The following is a 22,737-nucleotide window of genomic DNA, read 5'->3' as shown; positions in this document are numbered from 1 at the left end:
TGTCCTTTGACAGCTCTTTGGTCTTGGCCATAGTGGAGTTTGGAGTGTGACTGTTTGAGGTTGTGGACAGGTGTCTTTTATACTGATAACAAGTTCAAACAGGTGCCATTAATACAGGTATCGAGTGGAGGACAGATGAGCCTCTTAAAGAAGAAGTTACAGGTCTGTGAGAGCCAGAAATCTTGCTTGTTTGTAGGTGACCAAATACTTATTTTCCACCATAATTTGCAAATAAATTCATAAAAAATCCTACAATGTGATTTTCTGGATTTTTTTTCTTCTCATTTTGTATGTCATAGTTGACGTGTACCTATGATGAAAATTACAGGCCTCTCTCATCTTTTTAAGTGGGAGAACTTGCACAATTGGTGGCTGACTAAATACTTTTTCCCCCCACTGTATGCTAGCTAAACAGGCCCTTAGGAGACTGGAGGTTAAGGTGCCAATGAGCAAGACAGAGGCTAAGGGAATGATATGGGCAGTGGTGGTGCAGAGATGGCAGGAACAGTGGAACAGTGACACTAAGGGGAGGCATCTATTCATTGTTTACATTTTAGTCATTTAGCAGGCAATGTTATCTAGAGCGACTTACAGGAGAAATTAGGGTTAAGTTGCCCAATGGCACATTAACAGATTTTTCACCTTGTCGGCTCGGGTTACTGGCCCAACGCTCTAAACCACTAGGCTACCTGCCGCCCCTATTCCAGGTACAGAGTAAAGTAGGGGAGGATGGTGTTGTGGAAATGAATGACTATACTTTAATAAAAATCAAAGTTCTTCCAGAGTTTTCGTAGAATCAAGATTTGACTTTATTTCAATTCAACAAAGCCCGTGCTGGTCTGCAGAGTAGCCCCCTTTTCTCTCTCTCTCTCTTCCCTAGCTATATAGTCTCCTTCACACACACCCTAGCTTAAAATCCCTCCCTCTTCAGTTTCCCTCTCTTTATCGCTCCGCCTACTTCCTTTGTCTATGATGGCGGCTAAATTAGACTTTCATTCAGTTCAGAATCAATAGTAATACAATCATTCAATCCCTTATCTTGCAAAAACACTCATGTTTAGTTTAAACTCTGTTTAACCCCGGCTCTCCCGGGCTTGACAAGAAGACTTATTGTTGGACATGACAGGTCCATACTTAAATCTTTCAAACATACACAAACCCCACCCCATCATGCTGTAATCAATCAAGAATATAGCCAAGGAGAGACAAAGGTTTAGCCTGAACTCTGCTCAACCCTGGCTGCTCTTTCCACTTTGTTTGAGGAGAGAGGCAAAAGGCCACAGTCTGGTTTCAGTCTCTGATAAAGTAGGACAGCCATGGATTTAAGTAAGAGCGAGCAATTCGACCCTAGGTCAGATTCCCACTTCACCCACACACACACACACAGTGAAATGACCCAATTAAGTTCTAGCAAAGAGGTGAAGAGAGTTTGAAGGCTCTTGGGGAACAGATACTAACATTAAAAGAGGAAATTCAACAATTGCAGGAGTGCTAAAGGGAGACTTGTCCCCCACCTGTGGGCTCTCTGTTCTACCCTCATGCTGAGTTGTGAAAGGCAGATCGGGTTTCAAGCATCTGGTCAGCACTGCCTGGCTTTGAGTCAACAGATTCTGACAGCGGTGACAAACGATGTCTTAGGCCAATCAGAACACAGGCTGTTAAAGGGAGTAAAGACAAACCCCCGGTGACAGTAATCACACATAAATCAGCATCTCCAAAACGTGGATGAATGGTCAAAGACTTTGAAGCATCCACGAGACGTGGGTATGAAGACGTGGAACCATTTAAAGCGATTTAAAAAACTCTACAATCTACATCCATATGATGGGTTACAGTTGTTAGGCTTTGTTTTGAACACCCGTGAACATGGTGTATTTGAAGAAAAGGTTTATAGCGCTGTGGGTGGTGAAGAGCAAGATGTGGCCGATGGATGGAGAGCCATACATGATTTCCTTAAGGGTCTGACCAATGTCACCACCAATTGGGGAGAGATAACCAAATGTATCCAAAAACCGAAAGAACCGTTTGCTGAATTTGAAGAAAGGTTTAGAGCAGAGGTGGTTAGATACAGTGGGTTACCCGACATGGAAGATGAAAATGCACTCAACTCATCCAAAAATGGGGCAATCACACATACATTGATGCAATCCATATATGATGATTTGCGCAAAACTTTTGTTTCCACAACTGCTGATTGGGAGAGACAAAACTATGGCGACATCATTGACATGCTGTCACGACTGGACAGAGACATCAATCAACATAATAAAACGGCTGTCATCAGAGTTGTGCAGGTTCCGAGTGAAACCAACAACATTACTCGTTCCGCAGAAGAGAAACCTGGTGTATGTCATTATTGCGGGAGTTCTGGTCACTGGCAAAAAGAATGTCGGAAAAGAAAACGTGTCCGTATGAGAAGTGGCCAGGAGAAGCAGGTTCCGTCTAAGGGAATATGGAAACAGGACAACATCCCCAACGACACAATGCTGATGCAGAAATGTAAGAAGCTCTCTACGGCTCAGCAGCAGAGTTTGCTGGATGCTGTGGATGGAAACTCACAGACCCCCTCTTAGGTCCCATCTCAGCTGTTGTACATACTAAAATTGGATGGAATATATGTGAACATGATGGTTAACAACTTTGCAGTAGATTTCTTAGTAGATACAGGTGCTGAAGTCACTGTATTGCCCATATCTTATGCAAAATAAATGTCCTCAGTACACAGGCAAGAAGATGAGAGCAACAGGAGTGGGGGGTGAAGACAGATATGAAGCAGACCAAACCATTATCAATTTCTATTGGTCCAATGAAGATTGATGCAGGGGTGTGGATAGGCTCCTTTGAACAACCTATCTTAGGCATTGATGTTATTATGCAACTTGACTCTACACTGAACATCTCTGAAGGAAAGGTGACTTGGCAAATTAGACAACTGCAGGAATCTACAGTTCAGAACCATGCTATTTGGACTATGAAGAAAAATTTGTGTGGAACTTTGGATATGGAACCAGTGTTCTTGACAGGTGTTGCCCCACCTTGCACAAAACAATATCCTGTTATCAAGAAAGCTATTGCCGCTACTAAAGTAGTGATTAAAGATCTATGGGACATTGGTATTGTCGAAAATACACATTCTGCCTCTAATAGCCCAGTATAGCCAGGGGGGGGAAATGGAATGGTGATTGGCGGGTGACAGTGGACTACAGGAAGATGTGCTGGTTGTTGTTGATCGTTTCTCACGATGGGTTGAAGCCTACCCTACTAAGAAAGGAACGCACAACACACAGCTAAAATTCTGATTCAAGAAATCATAGACAGACAAGTAAAAGAGGCGTGGGGAATAACTCCTGAGGGGGGACATGACATAGTGCCAGAACAGTAGATAATGGTACTCATAACAAGGTCAGCATTGATTATCATCTGGGGAGCCTCGACAACATCATGATGCTGACAAGACAGAGAAGAGTCTCTCCAGATCAGAACACCTCAAGAAACACCAGCAGAGATGTATAGGGAAGAAACCTCACCACTGCTGCTTTGACTGTGGGAAGAAATTTGCTAAACAGAAGGAAGTGATCATTCACCAGCGGATTCATACCGGAGAGAAACCTTACCATTGCTCTGTGTGGGAAGCGTTTTGCTGCACCTAAAACCTTAAATCTCAGAATTCATACAGGGGAGAAGCCTTACACCTGCTTTGATTGTGGGAAGAGCTTCAGTCAATCAGGAGACCTGACTAAACACCAATTATACACAGGAGAGAAGCCTTATAGCTGTGATCAGTGTGGGAAGAGCTTCAATCGGTCAGGAGACCTGACTACACACCAATTTATACACAGGAGAGAAGCCTTGTAACTGTCTATAAATAAATATAAACAGTTTTATAGATATATTTTAATAATACTAGGTGTGTATTCATGTATTCAACAGATCAATAAATGTAATTCATTATCTGCTCAACAACATCTGCTTATCACATTAGTTATGTTTTTTTAAATCTATAATAATAATAATCTATTTTTTATAAGGATCGTAGGCGTCTTGTATAATTAGTTTGGTCCTAAAAGATGTTCACATATTTATTGTAAAACCCTTCACCAGGTTTTAGTGTAGCTGATGGGACATACAGAAGTACAGAAGCCATAGGCCTATTAGTGGTCAAGTTATGTTGTTAAAGGATTTTAATAGTGATATCTTTCAACTTTCCTCATTGTATGTTAAGAGTGCTCCAGAAAGATGTTCACACATTTTTATTGTGAATCGAACGATGTGTTTGTTGTTAGGAAGAGGCATCACGGGGGCAGGAAGTGGCACAGTGGTCTAAGGCACTGCATCTCAGTGCTTGAGGCGTCACTTGCTTGAGGCGACCCCCTGGTTCGATTCCAGGCTGTATCACAACCGGCCGTGATTGGGAGTCCCATAGGGCGGCGCACAATTAGGCCACAATTGGCCCAGCGTCATCCGGGTTTGGCAGGTGTAGGCCGTCATTGTAAATAAGAACTTTGTTCTTAACTGACTTGCCTAGTTAAATAAAGGTAAAATAAAAAAAATGGGGACAGGAAGCCAGCTCTGCCCATCAGTACATATAGGTCATGTCAACCACAGACCTCACACTCTTCTGTTTTCTCACAGCCAGTAAGGTCTCCTACCAAACTTCTCTCTCTTCACTCTGGAAATACACTTGATAATATCTTATACCTTACCATTCTACTTTTTATTGGTGATTTGTTACATGGAACGAATGCTTGCATGTAAATGTCATTGTAAACCATACATCTGGAATGTGGTTTCATGTTTCTTGTTTTGTTTTACATTGCTGATTGCATATTCATTAGTTGTATTATGTAGAAGAGACCAGGATTTGATATGAATTAATGTAGCCATGTGAATCTTATTGTAAAACGTTTTGTTTTGCATTGTTACTATTGTTATGAGTGGAGATCCCACCTACTGCTACTTTGTAGTTGATTGATGGATTACCTGCCAATCAGATGAGAGCAAAAACTCAACACTATATTTGTTTTGTTCTAGCATGTAATAAGAACATTTAATATATATATTTTTTATGTTAATGACCTGATACTGAGTTGCAGTAGTCCAGACGGGAGATGAGAAACACCTGGATTAGGATCTGTTCTGCTTCCTGTGTGAAGTAGGATCAAACTTTACGGATGTAGTAGAGCATGAACCTGCAGGAGCGAGTCCCTGTTTCATTTTGTTTGTACTTTTTACTCCCCAATGACCACACTGCTAACATTATGCCTGACCCTAACCTTAAAATCTAAAAGCACATTTCTGTTTACATGAATTTCTACGATGTATATTTTTGACTTTGTGGTTGTGGTAACGACTGCCTTCCATTTTTTAAGACATTTATTTTCATTGCCATTACATATGAGGCAATCGCTGGCAATGAATTATTGGGTTAACTTACAGGAACATGGGGTGTGTCACCCCACAAAAAGGGTAATACAGAAAAGTTGGGAGCATGAACATGGACAGAATAAAACCTTTGGATGGGTGGGTGATAAGCAGGCGAGGCAGATGGGATTGTATGGCAGGGACTTTAGCCCCATGGTACCTATCCCTGTGAGTCCACCATGGCTACTCCCACCTCCAGTAGTTGATTTACAAGTGTTGGAGAGAGTACAGAAAGACAGAGAGGGGGTTGATCCATGCTAGTTCTTTAAAAAGACACCTGAAACGGTAAATCTGTATTGTTTGGCCATACAGTGGGGAGAACAAGTATTTGATACACTGCCGATTTTGCAGGTTTTCCTACTTACAAAGCATGTAGAGGTCTGTACTTTTTATCATAGGTACACTTCAACTGTGAGAGACGGAATCTAAAACAAAAATCCAGAAAATCACATTGTAGGATTTTAAAGTAATTAATTTGCTTTTTATTGCATGACATAAGTATTTGATACATCAGAAAAGCAGAACTTAATATTTGTTACAGAAACGTTTGTTTGCAATTACAGAGATCATACGTTTCCTGTAGGTCTTGACCAGGTTTGCACACACTGCAGCAGGTATTTTGGCCCACTCCTCCATACAGACCTTCTCCAGATCCTTCAGGTTTTGGGGCTGTCGCTGGGCAATACGGACTTTCAGCTCCCTCCAAAGATGTTCTATTGGGTTCAGGTCTGGAGACTGGCTAGGCCACTCCAGGACCTTGAGATGCTTCTTACGGAGCCACTCCTTAGTTGCCCTGGCTGTGTGTTTCAGGTCGTTGTCATGCTGGAAGACCCAGCCACGACCCATCTTCAATGCTCTTACTGAGGGAAGGAGGTTGTTGGCCAAGATCTCGCGATACATGGCCCCTTCCATCCTCCCCTCAATACGGTGCAGTCGTCCTGTCCCCTTTGCAGAAAAGCATCCCCAAAGAATGATTTTTCCACCTTCATGCTTCACGGTTGGGATGGTGTTCTTGGGGTTGTACTCATCCTTCTTCTTCCTCCAAACACGGCGAGTGGAGTTTAGACCAAAAAGCTATATTTTTGCCTCATCAGACCACATGACCTTCTCCCATTCCTCCTCTGGATCATCCAGATGGTCATTGGCAAACTTCAGACGGGCCTGGACATGCGCTGGCTTGAGCAGGGGGACCTTGCGTGCGCTGCAGGATTTTAATCCATGACGGCGTAGTGTGTTACTAATGGTTTTCTTTGAGACTGTGGTCCCAGCTCTCTTCAGGTCATTGACCAGATCCTGCCGTGTAGTTCTGGGCTGATCCCTCACCTTCCTCATGATCATTGATGCCCCACGAGGTGAGATCTTGCATGGAGCCCCAGACCGAGAGTGATTGACCGTCATCTTGAACTTCTTTCATTTTCTAATAATTGCGCCAACAGTTGTTGCCTTCTCACCAAGCTGCTTGCCTATTGTCCTGTAGGCCATCCCAGCTTTGTGCAGGTCTACAATTTTAACCCTGATGTCCTTAAACAGCGCTCTGGTCTTGGCCATTGTGGAGAGGTTGGAGTCTGTTTGATTGAGTGTGTGGACAGGTGTCTTTTTATAGGTAACGAGTTCAAACAGGTGCAGTTAATACAGGTAATGAGTGGAGAACAGGAGGGCTTCTTAAAGAAAAACTAACAGGTCTGTGAGAGCCGGAATTCTTACTGGTTGGTAGGTGATCAAATACTTATGTCATGCAATAAAATGCAAATTAATTACTTAAAAATCATACAATGTGATTTTCTGGATTTTTGTTTTAGATTCCGTCTCTCACAGTTGAAGTGTACCTATGATAAAAATTGCAGACCTCTACATGCTTTGTAAGTAGGAAAACCTGCAAAATCGGCAGTGTATCAAATACTTGTTCTCCCCACTGTATATATATATTTTGTGTGACCTTTTCATCAGAAGTTTCCCAAGAAAGAACTATCCGAACGGGAAGGATATTTTTTGGGATAGCATGAAGGGTTTCTCAGTTCCCAGTCACCTGATCAGCTATGCTGGTCTTCTGTCAGAGACACATACACAACGAGACCTACAAATCACCTCTCTACATGGTTGCTGTTGTTGGTAAGTGGGTTAGGTTTTAGTTTAGTGTATGAATCCTGTTTAATCCACTCTATGCATCACTTACCTTGCCAAGGTCTCATTCAAAGTGTCAAGTTTGTATTTATTTGTGTTTACATAACTTAATGTATGTGTGTGTTTATCTAAGTGTATTGTCTGCATGCATGTACCCTGTGTGTGTTTGTGAGTCTCAGGAGAACAATAGTCTGCTCACCGCTCCGCAGTGTCTCCCCTCCCTTCTCCGCAGGATATAAGATCCATAACCTCACCCTGACGCCGGCACATGAGAGGCTGTCTGTGGGGGAGAGACTGGTGCTCAACTGCACTGCCATTGACTTCACCTGGACACACCCTCTCAGCCTGGTCAGTACCCTGCATTGCCCACCCTTATAGACCGACTGTGATCACTAAATTAACATGAAATCACTGACTTAGGCTTTATTGACAGACATGTTACTCATCATACTGCTTTCAGGAACTTTTAAAAAAAACACAACTTCAGTTCAAGGCTGCCCTTATATAATTAATGGTATCATCTTCTCATGTACGCTTAGGGGAGACTGGGGTAGGTTGCGACAAATGGGTTAAGTTGAGCCACCCTTGTTTTTAGGAAACAAACACAAAATTAATAATTTGATCAAATATTTAAATAGAGGTCATCATTTCATGGAGTCTGTGAAGGAAGAAACCACATGGAAAAAATGGTAAGCAAGTTAGATTAAAAAAATAAAAGATTTTCACCAAGACAAATACATTTATTGTGTTAGAGGTTTCATGATGCTTGTATCTAAACCAAAGTAGATAATTGTAAGATTGTTCTATACAACAGTTGGGGTCTCTATAAGCTTCAATATGAGGTCCTAAACCTAGCATGAAAGTGCATCCTTGTAGCTGTGTGGGCTAATATAGTCAAAATGTTTGCCTTTGGGTAAGTTGAGCCAATGGTTGAGCCAATGGCAAGTTGAGCAAATTGAGGTGTTTTCTTCCCAGAAGTAATGCAAGGCATTAGTGCTGGGATATGAGGTAACAACAGGGCTTGGCCTATGTTAAAAGTGTTTTAAAAAGTACAAACTGTTTGTTTGGTGTTACGCCTGTGTTCAAATATGTTAAAAATGATTAAAAGACAAAAAAGCGATTGTGATTATGAAATGTGTAGGCGGCTTAACTTACCTCATACCCGGACAAGCTATATTTTCAAAACTGTAATGTTTACATGACTTCATACTATTTCCAGAGATACACAACATCCTGAAATATATGTAGATATCTTTGTTAGAAAGAATACTATATTTCCCTTGACAGAGTGAAGCTGAATGTAGAAAATTGCTCAACTTACCCACTCTCCCCTATACCAGTCTTTAGGTTGATTTATGGAGCTCTTATCCCCTCGCTCTCCCTTCTGCCCCTCTTGCAGGCCCCAGTGAATGGCTCTGTGCGGGCCTACACCACATCACACAAGAAGAAGCTGTGGAACCATCTAGAGCTTTCCAATAAACTAATAGTGGAGAATGTGACTGTCAACTACACAGGAGAATACAAATGCACAGCCTCCAGTGGACAAATGGTCAAAAGTGCATCTACATCTCTCATGGTCTATGGTAGGTACATCAGGTTCTTAGTGATTTAAGCCACATCAGTTGTCCAAGGTACATAGTCCGGAGGTTTTCCAGAGTACACTTTTTTTGCGGATATCCTCTTGTTGGTTTAGATTGAATATTTCCCCTGGTCTGTTTTTTTGGCACAATAATCCATTATGTTATTTTGTGACATTGAATTGTTCTGATGACGTTTGTGTTGTTTTTGTTGTCATTAGAAAAGCCTTTTATTGTTTTCGATGACCACAAGTGGGTTAAGGTTCTGGGGGTGAACGTTAGCCAGACCACTAAGATACCAGTCAAGTTCGACGCCTACCCAGAACCTACAGTCAGATGGTACTTTGATCATGTACAGTAATGATATATATACTTGCAGTAGTTTGTATTGTATTCTAAGTAATGTAAATGTAACCTGTCCTTATTTCTTCAGGTACAAGAATGGCCAGCCTATCAGTAAGGATGACTATCGATTTAAACCTGCCAGGGACTCTCACAATGCTTGAAATTACTGAGAACGATGCCTGGAATTACACCGTGGTCTTGACCAATAAGATAAGAAAAGAAGAGAAGAGTCGCTCTGTCCAGGTCTTGGTCAATGGTATGTACCTCCTCCCCTCCTCTCTACCATTCCTCTCTCACTACTCTCTCCAGTTCTCTTCCTCTCCCCTCTCTCTCCTCCCTCCCTTTGTCCTATAATTTCCCCCTCTCTTTCTCCTTTATACTGTACCTCTGTCTTAGACTTAAATTGTGATGTGACCATTGCCTCGTTCATACTGCTCTTAGCCCAGGGCCATGTGGAGTTTGCACCTGTCAAGTCTTGGTTCATGTCTCCTCATTCCGTCCCCATATCATTGAGAAGGGGGTTGCCATGGACATGGATGTCCACATGTATGGCAGCAGCCCCACCCTTAGGTGCACCGCCCGTGGAATCCCCACCCCCCCACACATCCAATGGCAGTGGATGTCCAGAGAGGACTGCCCAATCATCTTCCAGTAAGTCTCACATTCACTGTGTGTGTGTGTGTGTGTGTGTGTGTGTTCGTGCGCGTGTGTGTAACCTCACCCTGATGGTCCTCAGATGGTCATTGTCAACAGGTTGTTGATTCTGTGGAGGAAAAACAGCATTCTAGATGTTGATGAAAGCATTAACAGAGACAATGAGTGTGCCCTCTGACCTGCATCAGATAAGTGGATGTGCTTCATACTTCTCACAGTAAGTTGTGTGCATAGTTTAACAACAGCAGGGTGAGTTAGACTGAGAAAAACATGAAGACCAAGCTTATCTTTGTGTGTTTGTATGATGTTGTATGTGTTTTCCATATGATCCCAGTATTCTCTATGGAGAATCTTATGCTTAGCCTTGTATTCAAGAGAACTTTGATGATTGAGTCTCTTAGGAAGATTGTGATTGGGTAGAGCTGGGGCTTCAGAATGGGTTGTGATTAGTGAATGGGCCCCTCAGGTATGCAGTAATGTGAGGATTGTTGATGGAGTGTATGGTCCAGTCCACAGCACATACCATCAGTAAGGCCTTATCTTCAGCCTGCACATCCAAGCACTTCCTCAGTCCTGGTCAGGGTTTCCTGTTGTTCAATTGCAATACTCTGTCTAAAGGCTTCTTCCTGTGAAACCCCATCTCTACCTCCTCATCTTCCCTCAATCCTTACCTACCACCATCACTCCAATCATCTCTAGCTCCCCGTTTTACATTCTCTCTCTCGCTCTCTCTCGTGGTGTGTGTTTGTTTGACGGTCCTACCCACTCCAGTCTGTAAATAAATGACATAACCTCTCCTGAAATAACCATCTCCCAGCTGTGAACAGGGACCAATAAACCCATAGACCTACATATTGTATTTATAAAGATCATAGTTGTCTTTTTACATTTGTGTGTGCATGTTTATTTGTGTATGTACGGTGCTGTGCTTATATTGATATTCTGTGTCTGATTATAGCAGTGTGTCAGTTGAGTGAGCTTGGTTTTGTCCTACAGGTCAGGAGTGGTGAACTCTGGGGTCAAGCTGGAGGGCTGTACCAAATAGAGGGACATCAGCAATACCACAGGGCAGGAGAATCCTATCGATCGAATTAGCACTAACACAGATCACTTACACAAGGTCAAGACCATTCCTTCCTCTCTAAGTGATCGCAGTCATTTATGATATCAATGAATCAGTAAAATAACTGTAAAGCTCATGTTTGTCTGCAGACTGTGAGTTCTCTAAAGATCCAGAAAGCCAAGGTCCACGCTCTCTACAGATGCTTGACTTCTAACAAAGCGGGACAAGATTCACGAAACATCCTTTTCCATGTGACACGTAAGCTTATTTTTATGTTTATTCTGTGCTTTTTGTTTGTGTTCATTGGTGCATCATGCACAGGCTGTGCACAGACCTTTGGAGGGGCAGGTGCCCTATTCCCTACATAGTGCACTAGAGGGAACAAGGTACCATTTGGGACGCAGGCAAGATCATCTTCTATTCAGGTCTGGTTGTAGTCTTCTTGGTTCTGGGTTTGTTGACTGTGCTATAGAGCACAGAGGGGTCCTCCTCAGCTTCTTGTGCCGGAGGTCTGTTATGAAAGGAGACGCAACATGTCATCATCAATCTTCAGTTCTAGGTTCTCATTTTATGTAATTATGTAGATGTTAATATGTTTAAACCAAACAACTGCTGGTCTGCATACAAGTAATTTATGCATTCCTACCTGTCAAGCAAAAGTACAATCTAATTTAAAAATTCTCTTAGATGTTGTAATGGCTGGACTTGCTCACCGGATGGAAGCACTGGGGGGGTTGAATTTCACAGCATCGTACTGGACATCCTCTTTCTGGGGTTGAGGCAGTTGGACAGTGGAGTACAGAGGCACTTCCTGGTTATTGGAGCAATAGAGGTGGACATTGGCATAGTGAACATCACCCTGCTCGTCTGTGCTGCAGTGGGGCCATTGTCATACACTGGACTGAGTCTCCCTGGAGAGGAGAAACGAAAGACAATAGAAGCATACCTTGGGACTATTCCATTGGTTCCATTGTGCCAGGCAAGATTAATCGAACACTGATGAAGATCTGAAAGAAAAAAATACTTTTTGACCTGATGTCACGGATTCTGCCGAGGCTGCTCCTCCTCCTTGCTCGGGCAGGCTTCGGCGTTCGTCGTCCCCTGAGTACTAGCTGCTGCCGATCGATGTTATCGGTGTCTGTCTAGTCTTGTCTGTATTGTTTACACCTGTTTCACATTATGTTTGATTGTTGCCCTATAATTACCCCTGTCTCTCATCGGGATCTTGTGTGTGATTGTTTTTCCTTCACGTATGTCGTTTGTGAGCGGGTATTTTCCTCCCTGTGTGGAGTTATTCTGTGTTCATCTTTTCAATATCGGATTAAAGGACGTTTCCGAGAGTTCCGTGTCCTGCGCCTGACTTCTTCAACCGCATCTCACTGACAGCCGTGACAGAATCACACACCACAACATGGAGTCAGCAGGAACGACGGCACCGACCGGATCACTCGAGGAGCGCGTCCTACAACAGGCAGCTATTCTTCAAGATCTTGGTGCCGCCATGGATAGGGTGATGAACACCTTGGGACGATGGGAGAGAGGAGGTTTGCCCACACCTCCTCCAACGATACCACCACCCTCGGCCACTCCTATCGTCTCACATCAGGAGTCCAGTGGGATTCGGCTCTCGCTCCCGAGGGCTTATGATGGCACCGCAGCCGGGTGTCAGGGTTTCCTGCTCCAAGTGGAACTTTACCTGGCAACCATTCACCCGGCACCCTCGGGATACGAGAGCGTGTCCGCCCTCATCTCCTGTCTGTCCGGCAAGGCACTGGAGTGGGCCAACGCCGAGTGGGGAGGAATACACGCCGCTACTGTGAACTATGTGGAGTTCACCCGCCGCTTCAGGGTGGTGTTCGATCATCCCCCGGAGGGGAAGGCGGCGGGTGAGCGTCTGTTCCACCTCAGACAGGGGAGGAGGAGCGCGCAGGAATTCGCACTGGACTTCCGGACTCTGGCTGCCAATTCGGGATGGAATGAGAGGGCCCTCATCGACCACTACCGGTGTAGCTTAAGAGAGGACGTTCGTCGAGAGTTGGCCTGCAGGGACACCAACCTAAGCTTCGATCAGCTGGTGGACATGTCGATTCGCCTGGATACCCTGTTGGCTACCCGCGGACGTCCGGAGCTGGGGCCGTCCATTCCATCCCCCAGCACTTCCGAGCCGAGCCCTATGGAGGCACGTTTCCGAGAGTTCCGTGTCCTGCGCCTGACTTCTTCAACTGCATCTCACTGACAGCCGTGACACCTGAACTCACCTGTCCATTCCCTGCTGTGTCCCTTATGTCAGATTTGGAGGCTTTCTTCATGTTTAAAAAAATAAATAAAAATAATGAATCATTGAATAACAATCAAGTTAGTAACAAATCAAAATGCTAAAGTGAAAGATAAGTCTTAGAAAGATGCTCACCTGAACCACATGAAGCCAGAGAGACAGAGGATGAGAACCACAACTACAATTCCTAAAGCTGCATTATTCTGTACTTCTGTATGTCCCATCAGCTTCATTAAAACCTGGTAAAGGGTTTTACAATAAATATGTCTAGATCTTTTTGGAGCAAATGTATTCTAGAAGAGGCCTCTGGTCCATATAAAAAACAACATAAATGAAGTGAGAAGCAGATGTTGTTGAGCAGATAATGGATTACATTTTTTGATCAATTGAATACATGAATACACACCTAGTATTGTTGAAACATTATTCTACATTATAATAACATAATAATAATAACATTATACAATTATTTAATGGATAATAGGGGTTAATTAAATAAGGTACAGCCCTGAATACCCCCACCCACATCAACATCCTCCTCTACACACAAAGGCTTCACTATGACATTTTCCATGATGACATTTGGCCATTTAGACGACATGTTTGTGCTTTCTGGTATTTTTTCAGCGACCCTGAATGAGCAAAGCTCTTTCCACAAAGACAGAAGTAAGGTTTCTCTCCAGCGTGTGAGGAGGAATTGAGTTTAATAAGCATACTGAGTAGAACATCGTTAGATTCAGTCGCAAATGAATATATTTTTAAAGGGAAACGAGGCTGGCTGATAGACTTTAGTTCCTCGATCCCTGTTGCTGTCCAAAACTCCAGTACAGTAGGTGGCCTCATGCACCATAATGTTGGATGCCAACCGCCGCTAAACCCCACAGAATAAGTTATATTTCAATTGTTAGAGTGGCCACTTGAAGTACCTGGTCATACAATGGATAATCTGACTTTCAAATCAGTGGATGTCAAGAAGTGCACACTTTGGGAGGAAGGAGAGATCATTAAGTACTAGACACAGATTCCTACGCATTATATAGTATACAATACTTTGCTGAGGGAAAAAAAATCCCAACCAGTTTTACCGTCATGTTTTTTTTGGTCTAGCCATTTAAACCGAACACAGGATTGTGGAGGAGCAAAAATGATGAAAACTAGGCCTAAACATTTTATACAGCACAGCAGACCTATACTGTTAAAAGGAAACCAGACTTACCGGGTCCATCATGGAAGCTATTGTTTCTTACTAAGACAAGAAATGTGTAGGCTACAGTACAGTTACTATGTTGTCACAGTGTTCAGATAAGGATTAGGGGGTTGCCGGGAGAGAATTCCCCCGGGAGAGAATTCCAGTCTCAAGGCTGCAACTGATGCACCCCTAGACCAGAGCAATCAAACATCTATTTAAATATCAAAACTCAATTACGTTATGATAACATAACGTCTCACATCTCATGTAGGCTAATCTTACTTCAGAAAGTTCCTGGATAAGATTTTACCTGATATATAAAAGTCGAGTAAAGTCAACAAAACCCCTTTCACTAAGAATACTATTGTCTGCTATCGTCTACTTTTACCTGACAGCAACTTGGAACAGAGTTCTATATTAGTCCAGATGTTCTCAAGGCTGTTGTTGCATCTCCCTCCCTGCAGCCTTAGAAACATAAAGATAGACAACAAACACACTTTATAACTGGTGAAAAACTACACCTGATACTTCAATTAAGCAGGAAAAAGCACTTATTATAACAGATGTGTAGCACTGTAAGACACGTGTTTCTCTGTTGATTGTTTTAAACCTGTTTTATTCTCAGGACCATGACTATAACATTGAGTGTTGGGACACAGGGCAACAACATATCCTGGTCTCTTCTACATAATACAACTAAACATTTAAAAAATACATATTTAAAAAAATGAATATGCAATCAGCAATGAAAAACAAAACAAGAAAACAAGAAAACATGAAACCACATAGCAGATGTGTGTTTTACAATTACGTTTACATGTAAGGATTCGTTCCGCATAACAAATCACCAATAAAAAGTAGAATGGTAAGGTATAAGATATTATCAAGTGTATTTCCAGAGTGAAGAGAGAGAAGTTTGGTAGGAGACCTTACTGGCTGTGAGAAAACAGAAGAGTGTGAGGTCTGTGGTTGACATGACCTATAAGTACTGATGGGCAGAGCTGGCTTCCTGCCCCCATGATGCCTCTTCCTAACAACCAACACATAATTCGATTCACAATAAAAATGTGTGAACATCTTTTTTGAGAACACTTAATATACAATAAGGAAAGCTGAAAGATATCCCTATTAAAATAAGTTAAAATAAATGCAACATCATTTGACCACACTAATAGTCCTATGGCTTCTGTATTTCTGTATGTCCCATCAGCTACACTAAAACCTGGTGAAGGGTTTTACAATAAATATGGGAACATCTTTTAGGACCAAACTAATTACACAAGAGGCCTATGCTCCTTATAAAAAATAGATTACAATTATAGATTTTAAAAACATATAATTAATGTGATAAGCAGACTTTGTTAAGCAGATAATGGATTTCATTTATTGATCTATTGAATATTATGCTACACATCTTACCATGGTAATCAGACTTAGTTAGAGAATGGGAGATGGATGACTCTTTACAATATGTTTTCTATTGAAACTTTATTTAGGGATCTGGAACCGGTGTTTGTGCTTTCTGGTGTTTTTTCAGTGACCCTGAATGAGCAAAGCTCTTTCCACATAGACAGGAGTAAGGTTTCTCTCCAGTGTGTATGAACTGGTGTGTAGTCAGGTTGAAATCTATCCACACTAATCACAGCTATAAGGCTCCTCTCCTGTGTGTATGCGCTGGTGTCTAGTCAGATTTCCTGACGCCATGAAGCTCTTCCCACACTGATCACAGCTATAAGGCTTCTCTCCTGTGTGTATTCGCTGGTGTGTAATCAGGGCTCCTGAGTGATAGAAACTCTTCCCACACTGATCACAGCTATAAGGCTTCTCTCCTGTGTGTATTCGCTGGTGTGTAGTCAGGTGTCCTGATCGATTGAAGCTCTTCCCACACTGATTACAGCTATAAGGCTTCTCTCCTGTGTGTATTCGCTGGTGTGTGGTCAGGTATCCGAATAGAGCAAAGCTCTTCCCACACTGATCACAGCTATAAGGCTTCTCTCCTGTGTGTATTCGCTGGTGTGTAGTCAGGTTTCCGGATTGAGCAAAGCTCTTCCCACACTGATCACAGCTATAAGGCTTCTCTCCTGTGTGTATGCGTTGGTGTGCAGTCAGGGTGGAATCTTGAGCAAAACTCTTCCCACACTGATCACAGCTATAAGGCTTCTCTCCTGTGTGTATGCGGTGGTGTGCAGTCAGGGTGAAATTGTGAGCAAAACTCTTCCCACACTGATCACAGCTATAAGGCTTCTCTCCTGTGTGTATTCGCTGGTGTGTAGTCAGTTGTCCTGAATGATTGAAGCTCTTCCCACACTGATCACAGCAATAAGGCTTCTCACCTGTGTGTATGCGTTGGTGTGTAGTCAGTTGTCCTGAATGATTGAAGCTCTTCCCACACTGATCACAGCTATAAGGCTTCTCTCCTGTATGTATGCGTTGGTGTGCAGTCAAGGTGGAATCTTGAGCAAAACTCTTCCCACACTGATCACAGCTATAAGGCTTCTCTCCTGTGTGTAAGCGCTGGTGTCTAGTCAGGGTTCCTGATTGATTGAAGCTCTTCCCACATTGATCACAGCTATAAGGCTTCTCTACTGTGTGTATGCGTTGGTGTTCAGTCAGGGTGGAATCTTGAGCAAAACTCTTCCCACACTGATCACAGCTATAAGGCTTCTCTCCTGTGTGTAAGCGCTGGTGTCTAGTCAGGTTTCCGGATAGAGCAAAGCTCTTCCCACACTGATCACAACTATAAGGCTTCTCTCCTGTGTGAATGTGTTGGTGTTTAGTCAGGGTTCCTGATTGATTGAAGCTCTTCCCACACTGATCACAGCTATAAGGCTTCTCTCCTGTGTGTATGCGTTGGTGTGCAGTCAGGGTGGAATCTTGAGCAAAACTCTTCCCACACTGATCACAGCTATAAGGCTTCTCTCCTATGTGTATCCGTTGGTGTTTAGTCAGGGTTCCTGATCGATTGAAGCTCTTCCCACACTGATCACAGCTATAAGGCTTCTCTCCTGCGTGTATGCGTTGGTGTGCAGTCAGGGTGGAATCTAGAGCAAAACTCTTCCCACACTGATCACAACTATAAGGCTTCATTCCTGTGTGAATGTGTTGGTGTTTAGTCAGGGTTCCTGATCGATTGAAGCTCTTCCCACACTGATCACAGCTATAAGGCTTCTCTCCTGTGTGTATCCGTTGGTGTTTAGTCAGGGTTCCTGATTGATTGAAGCTCTTCCCACACTGATCACAGCTATAAGGCTTCTCTCCTGTGTGTATGCGTTGGTGTGCCGTTAGGGTGGAATCTAGAGCAAAACTCTTTCCACACTGATCACAGCTATAAGGCTTCTCTCCTGTGTGACTGCGTTGGTGTTTAGTCAGGGTTCCTGATCGATTGAAGCTCTTTCCACACTGATCACAGCTATAAGGCTTCTCTCCTGTGTGTATCCGTTGGTGTTTAGTCAGGGTTCCTGATCGATTGAAGCTCTTTCCACACTGATCACAGCTATAAGGCTTCTCTCCTGTGTGTATCCGTTGGTGTTTAGTCAGGGTTCCTGATTTATTGAAGCTCTTCCCACACTGATCACAACTATAAGGCTTCTCTCCTGTGTGAATGCGTTGGTGTCCAGTTAGGGTTACTGATTGATAGACGCATTTCCCACAATCAAAGCTGGGGTAAGGCCTCTCCCCTGTATGAATTCTCTGATGACATTTTAAGGTTTTAGATGCAGCGAAACTATTCCCACACTGAGAGCAGTGGTATGGTTTCTCTCCGGTGTGAATCCGCTGGTGAATTATCAATTCCCTCTGTTTAGCAAAACCCTTCCCACAGTCAGAGCAGCAATGATGAAGTTTCTTCTCTATACCTCTCTGCTGGTGTTTCTTGAGGTGTTCTGATCCGGATAGACTTTTCTCTGTCTTGTCAGCATCATGATGTTGTTGAGGCTCCCCAGATGATAAGCCCCTCCCACTGAGAGAGCAACGATTAGGGCTGTCCCCTGTGAAATAAAGACATTGAATTGTTAGGTTTTGCAAACATGGGCCCATAAACAGACGGGTCGTTCCACGAAATGAATGTCTTTTACGTCCCTTTTATATTTGTTCAGAAGAAATTGTGCACCAATATAACATTTTCAATCTCAGTTATATTAAGTAAAGTGCCCATTAAAACAGAACACATGGAGAATTAGATTAATCCGATTTTTTTTCAAAGGTTTTTTTGGACCAAGTTACACTTCTCAAATTTAAGTGGAATGACAAGATATTTTAATCAGTATATAATTAGTCAATTAATTGTTATAGAAGCAGACTGTAGTCTAATCCACACACCATGCTTCTTACTTAATGAAATCAAATCTCCATGTTCCTCTTCTCCTCTCTCAGTTCCACTCTGCCCCGGTGTTTTCCTGCAGTCGACCAGACCCAGCAGTAAAGTACCGGGAGGCGGTCGACCTGGGGACTCCTGGAGGGTGGAGGGGGACGGGCTAGATTTGTCCTGTTGGCCGCAAGAAGTATTCTACATAGATTAATATATAAAATATTTTATTACAAAATATTTTATTAATTGAGTCTACACCTCGAATATCTCCTTTATCCTGAAATGTTCAATCGTTCACTACAACCCACAAATCCAAGAGCATTGGATTGGTGAAGGCATGGGCTAGTTTCCACCATAATTCTTATACCAGTCATTTCCTTTCAATAGGCGAAGCGAGAGGGTTAACTGGGCCCAAAATATGTCCCTACCACAAACAAAGTCATAAATCACGTCCATTTAAACAATTGCTCTTATTAAAATGTGATTTTAACCCTACCCTAAACCACACTTCTAACTTTATGCCTAACCCTAAATAAATAAAAATACGATATAGATATTTGACTTCGCGGCTGTGGTAACTAGTGGAAACACGCATATCTGCCCTCTCATTGGCTATAATGGTCCCACCTGATCTTGCCTCTTCCCGGTTGCCTTCCATTTTCTAAGACATTTATTTTATTTGTTAGAGCGGCCACTTGAGTATCTGGTCAATTAATGCAGAATGTTTTCGAAATCAGTGAAGGAATGTGAACACTTTGGGAGGAAGGAGAGATAATTAGGTCATAGGCACAGATTACTAAACATGATATAGTAGTAGGCTACTTTGTTGAAGGAAAAGAAATCCCAACAAGTTTTACTGTCCATTTTTATTCTGTCCAGCCGTTTAAACCTAACACAGGAATGTGGACGAACAATTACGATTAAAACTAGGCCTAGACATTTTATACAACACAGCAGGTCTATACTATTACAACCAGACTTACCCGATCCATTGTGGAAGCTATTGTTTCTTTGTAAGACATGAATTGTTGTAGGCTACAGTACAGTTAGACTACTTTCTTCTTCGCTGGGGTTTATCAGCGGTTGGCATCCAACGTTATGGTGCATTATCGCCACCTACTGTACTGGAATGTGGGCCTGAGACAGGAAGCAACTATATTCTACGTGCCAGCTCCGTTGTGCTTAAAAAAGATAACAAAATATTTGAGACTATATGTAATAAAGTTCTACTCAATATAATTTTGAAACTAATTTCATGTATCCTCTTCTCCCTCATACTATATCTCTGATACTGCCCACACTGTAGTAATACATGCTCTACAGTCTCTGTTCCCTGGCAATAATCACACTTTCCTGTTGGATGCTTTACTATCATATTTAAAGTCTTATTCAACTGGCTGTGTCCCACACTTAACCTTGTAAAAATAGCCTCCTCTCTTCTGTCCCTCCCTGCCGTCCTCCCCTCCCTGACTTTCCTCTGTACTTGAAATAAATGCCTGCCCTTAGTATCTCTATTCCACTGCTCCTGCCATCTCTGCACCATCACTGTCCATATCAGGCTTTTTGCCTCTGCTTTGCTCATTGAAACTATTCCACTGCTAAGTGCTTGTTCAGCCTCTTCCCCTCCACCCCCACATGGGCTGGGACCCAAGTAAAACGTATTTGTATACCCATCTGTATAATCTTCCCATGGGTTTGTAGCACCTCATAAAGCAGGTCTTGTCTGCTACGTGAGCTAAAGGACTGCAGACTTGTCAACACAGCACATGAATCAGAGCAAACAACTACTCTGTCTGGCTTGACTTCCTCCACCCACTGCAAGGCCAACAGTATGGCCATCAGCTCCGCCGTATATACAGCCACATTCCTGCACTACAAATGTTGATCCAGTACATCCTGTCCATCTGTGTAAATGGCGTTAGACTACTTTGTTGTAGTGTTCAGATAATGACTAGGGAGTTGCAGAGAGAAAATTAAATTCTCAAGGCTGCAATTAATGAGCCCCTATACCTGACAATTAAACATCTATTTAAATATCAAAACGTAATTAAGTTAGGACAAATAAACGTCTCACGTCTCATGTAGCCTAATCTTACTTCAGAAAGTTCCTGGATAACATTTTATATGTGGAACACTTTCACAGCAGTACTGCGCTGGGTTGGGGAAGGTGGACGGCACGGTGTCTCGAGCTGTGTTTTCTGTTTTGGCTGGATGAAGAAACATGGCGTCTCACAGACAGCTGTGGGATAAGGAGACGTATACTTGGATGACGGAGGAGGAATGGAAGGAAAAAGAGGCAGAGGAGGTCTAAGAGAGAGAGGGAGGAGGATTGTGAGCTTGAGTCGGTAAAAAATGGCGTGAAAAAAGGAGAATGTTTGTTAAAGAAGAATGGTAGGAAATGTAAGCAAAGTGAGCTGAAGACAAGAGGAGAAATGGAAGTGAATGAGGGTGAAGTATCGGAGGTGGTAGGTGTGGTGAAGTACTCAGAGGCCGAGGCTTGCCCAGAGGGTCAGGATAAAGAGTCTGTGACAGTAGGAGTGAAGTTTTTGGAAAAAGTGGACCCTTGCCTTTTGGCTGATCCATTTATGGTTTCAAGATTAAACCCTATAGTATACTATATTAAACCCTATATTAAACCCTATAGTATACTATATTATACCCTATAGTAGACCCTATAGTATACTATATTAAACCCTATAGTAGACCCTATAGTATACTATATTAAACCCTATAGTACACTATATTAAACCCTATAGTATACTATATTAAACCCTATAGTATACCCTATACTACACTATACTATACTATACTATATTAAAGCCTATAGTATACTATATTAAACCCTATAGTAAACCCTATAGTACACTATATTAAACCCTATAGTATACTATATTAAACCCTATAGTAAACCCTATAGTACACTATATTAAACCCTATAGTACACTATATTAAACCCTATAGTATACTATATTAAACCCTATAGTATACTATATTAAACCTGATAGTAAACCCTATAGTACACTATATTAAACCCTATAGTAGACCCTATAGTATACTATATTAAACCCTATAGTAGACCCTATAGTATACTATATTAAACCCTATAGTAGACCCTATACTATACTATACTATATTAAACCCTATAGTATACTATATTAAACCCTATAGTAAACCCTATAGTACACTATATTAAACCCTATAGTATACTATATTAAACCCTATAGTATACTATATTAAACCCTATAGTATACTATATTAAACCCTATATTAAACCCTATAGTAAACCCTATAGTACACTATATTAAACCCTATAGTAAACCCTATAGTACACTATATTACTTTACATTTACATTTACGTCATTTAGCAGACGCTCTTATCCAGAGCGACTTACAGTTAGTGAATACATATATATATATATATATATATATATATATTTATTTTTTTAATTTTTTTTTATTTTTCTGGCCCCCCGTGGGAATCAAACCCACAACCCTGGCGTTGCAAACGCCATGCTCTATCAACTGAGCTACATCCCTGCCGGCCATTCCCTCCCCTACCCTGGACGACGCTGGGCCAATTGTGCGCCGCCCATGAGTCTCCCGGTCGCGGCCGGCTGCTACAGAGCCTGGATTCGAACCAGGATCTCTAGTGGCACAGCTAGCACTGCGATGCAGTGCCTTAGACCACTGCGCCACTCAGGAGAGGGTTTAAACCCTATAGTATACTATATTAAACCCTATAGTATACTATATTAAACCCTATAGTAAACCCTATAGTACACTATA

At 42.3% G+C, this 22,737-nt stretch overlaps 1 long non-coding RNA gene across 1 annotated transcript; it reads left to right on the top strand.

The window, feature by feature from the left end:
* The first annotated feature begins 10,034 nt into the window (after positions 1 to 10,034).
* LOC311119855 lies at positions 10,035 to 11,370 on the top strand. The gene is made up of 3 exons (XR_014612032.1): positions 10,035 to 10,115; positions 11,115 to 11,238; positions 11,331 to 11,370. It is a non-coding gene; the product is annotated as an uncharacterized lncRNA (long non-coding RNA).
* Positions 11,371 to 22,737: the final 11,367 nt, after the last annotated feature.

Source organism: Coregonus lavaretus (genome assembly GCF_964263955.1).
Source record: "Coregonus lavaretus genome assembly, contig: HAP1_SCAFFOLD_55, whole genome shotgun sequence".
Lineage (NCBI taxonomy): Eukaryota > Metazoa > Chordata > Actinopteri > Salmoniformes > Salmonidae > Coregonus > Coregonus lavaretus.
This window is presented reverse-complemented; position numbering and strand designations above follow the sequence as displayed.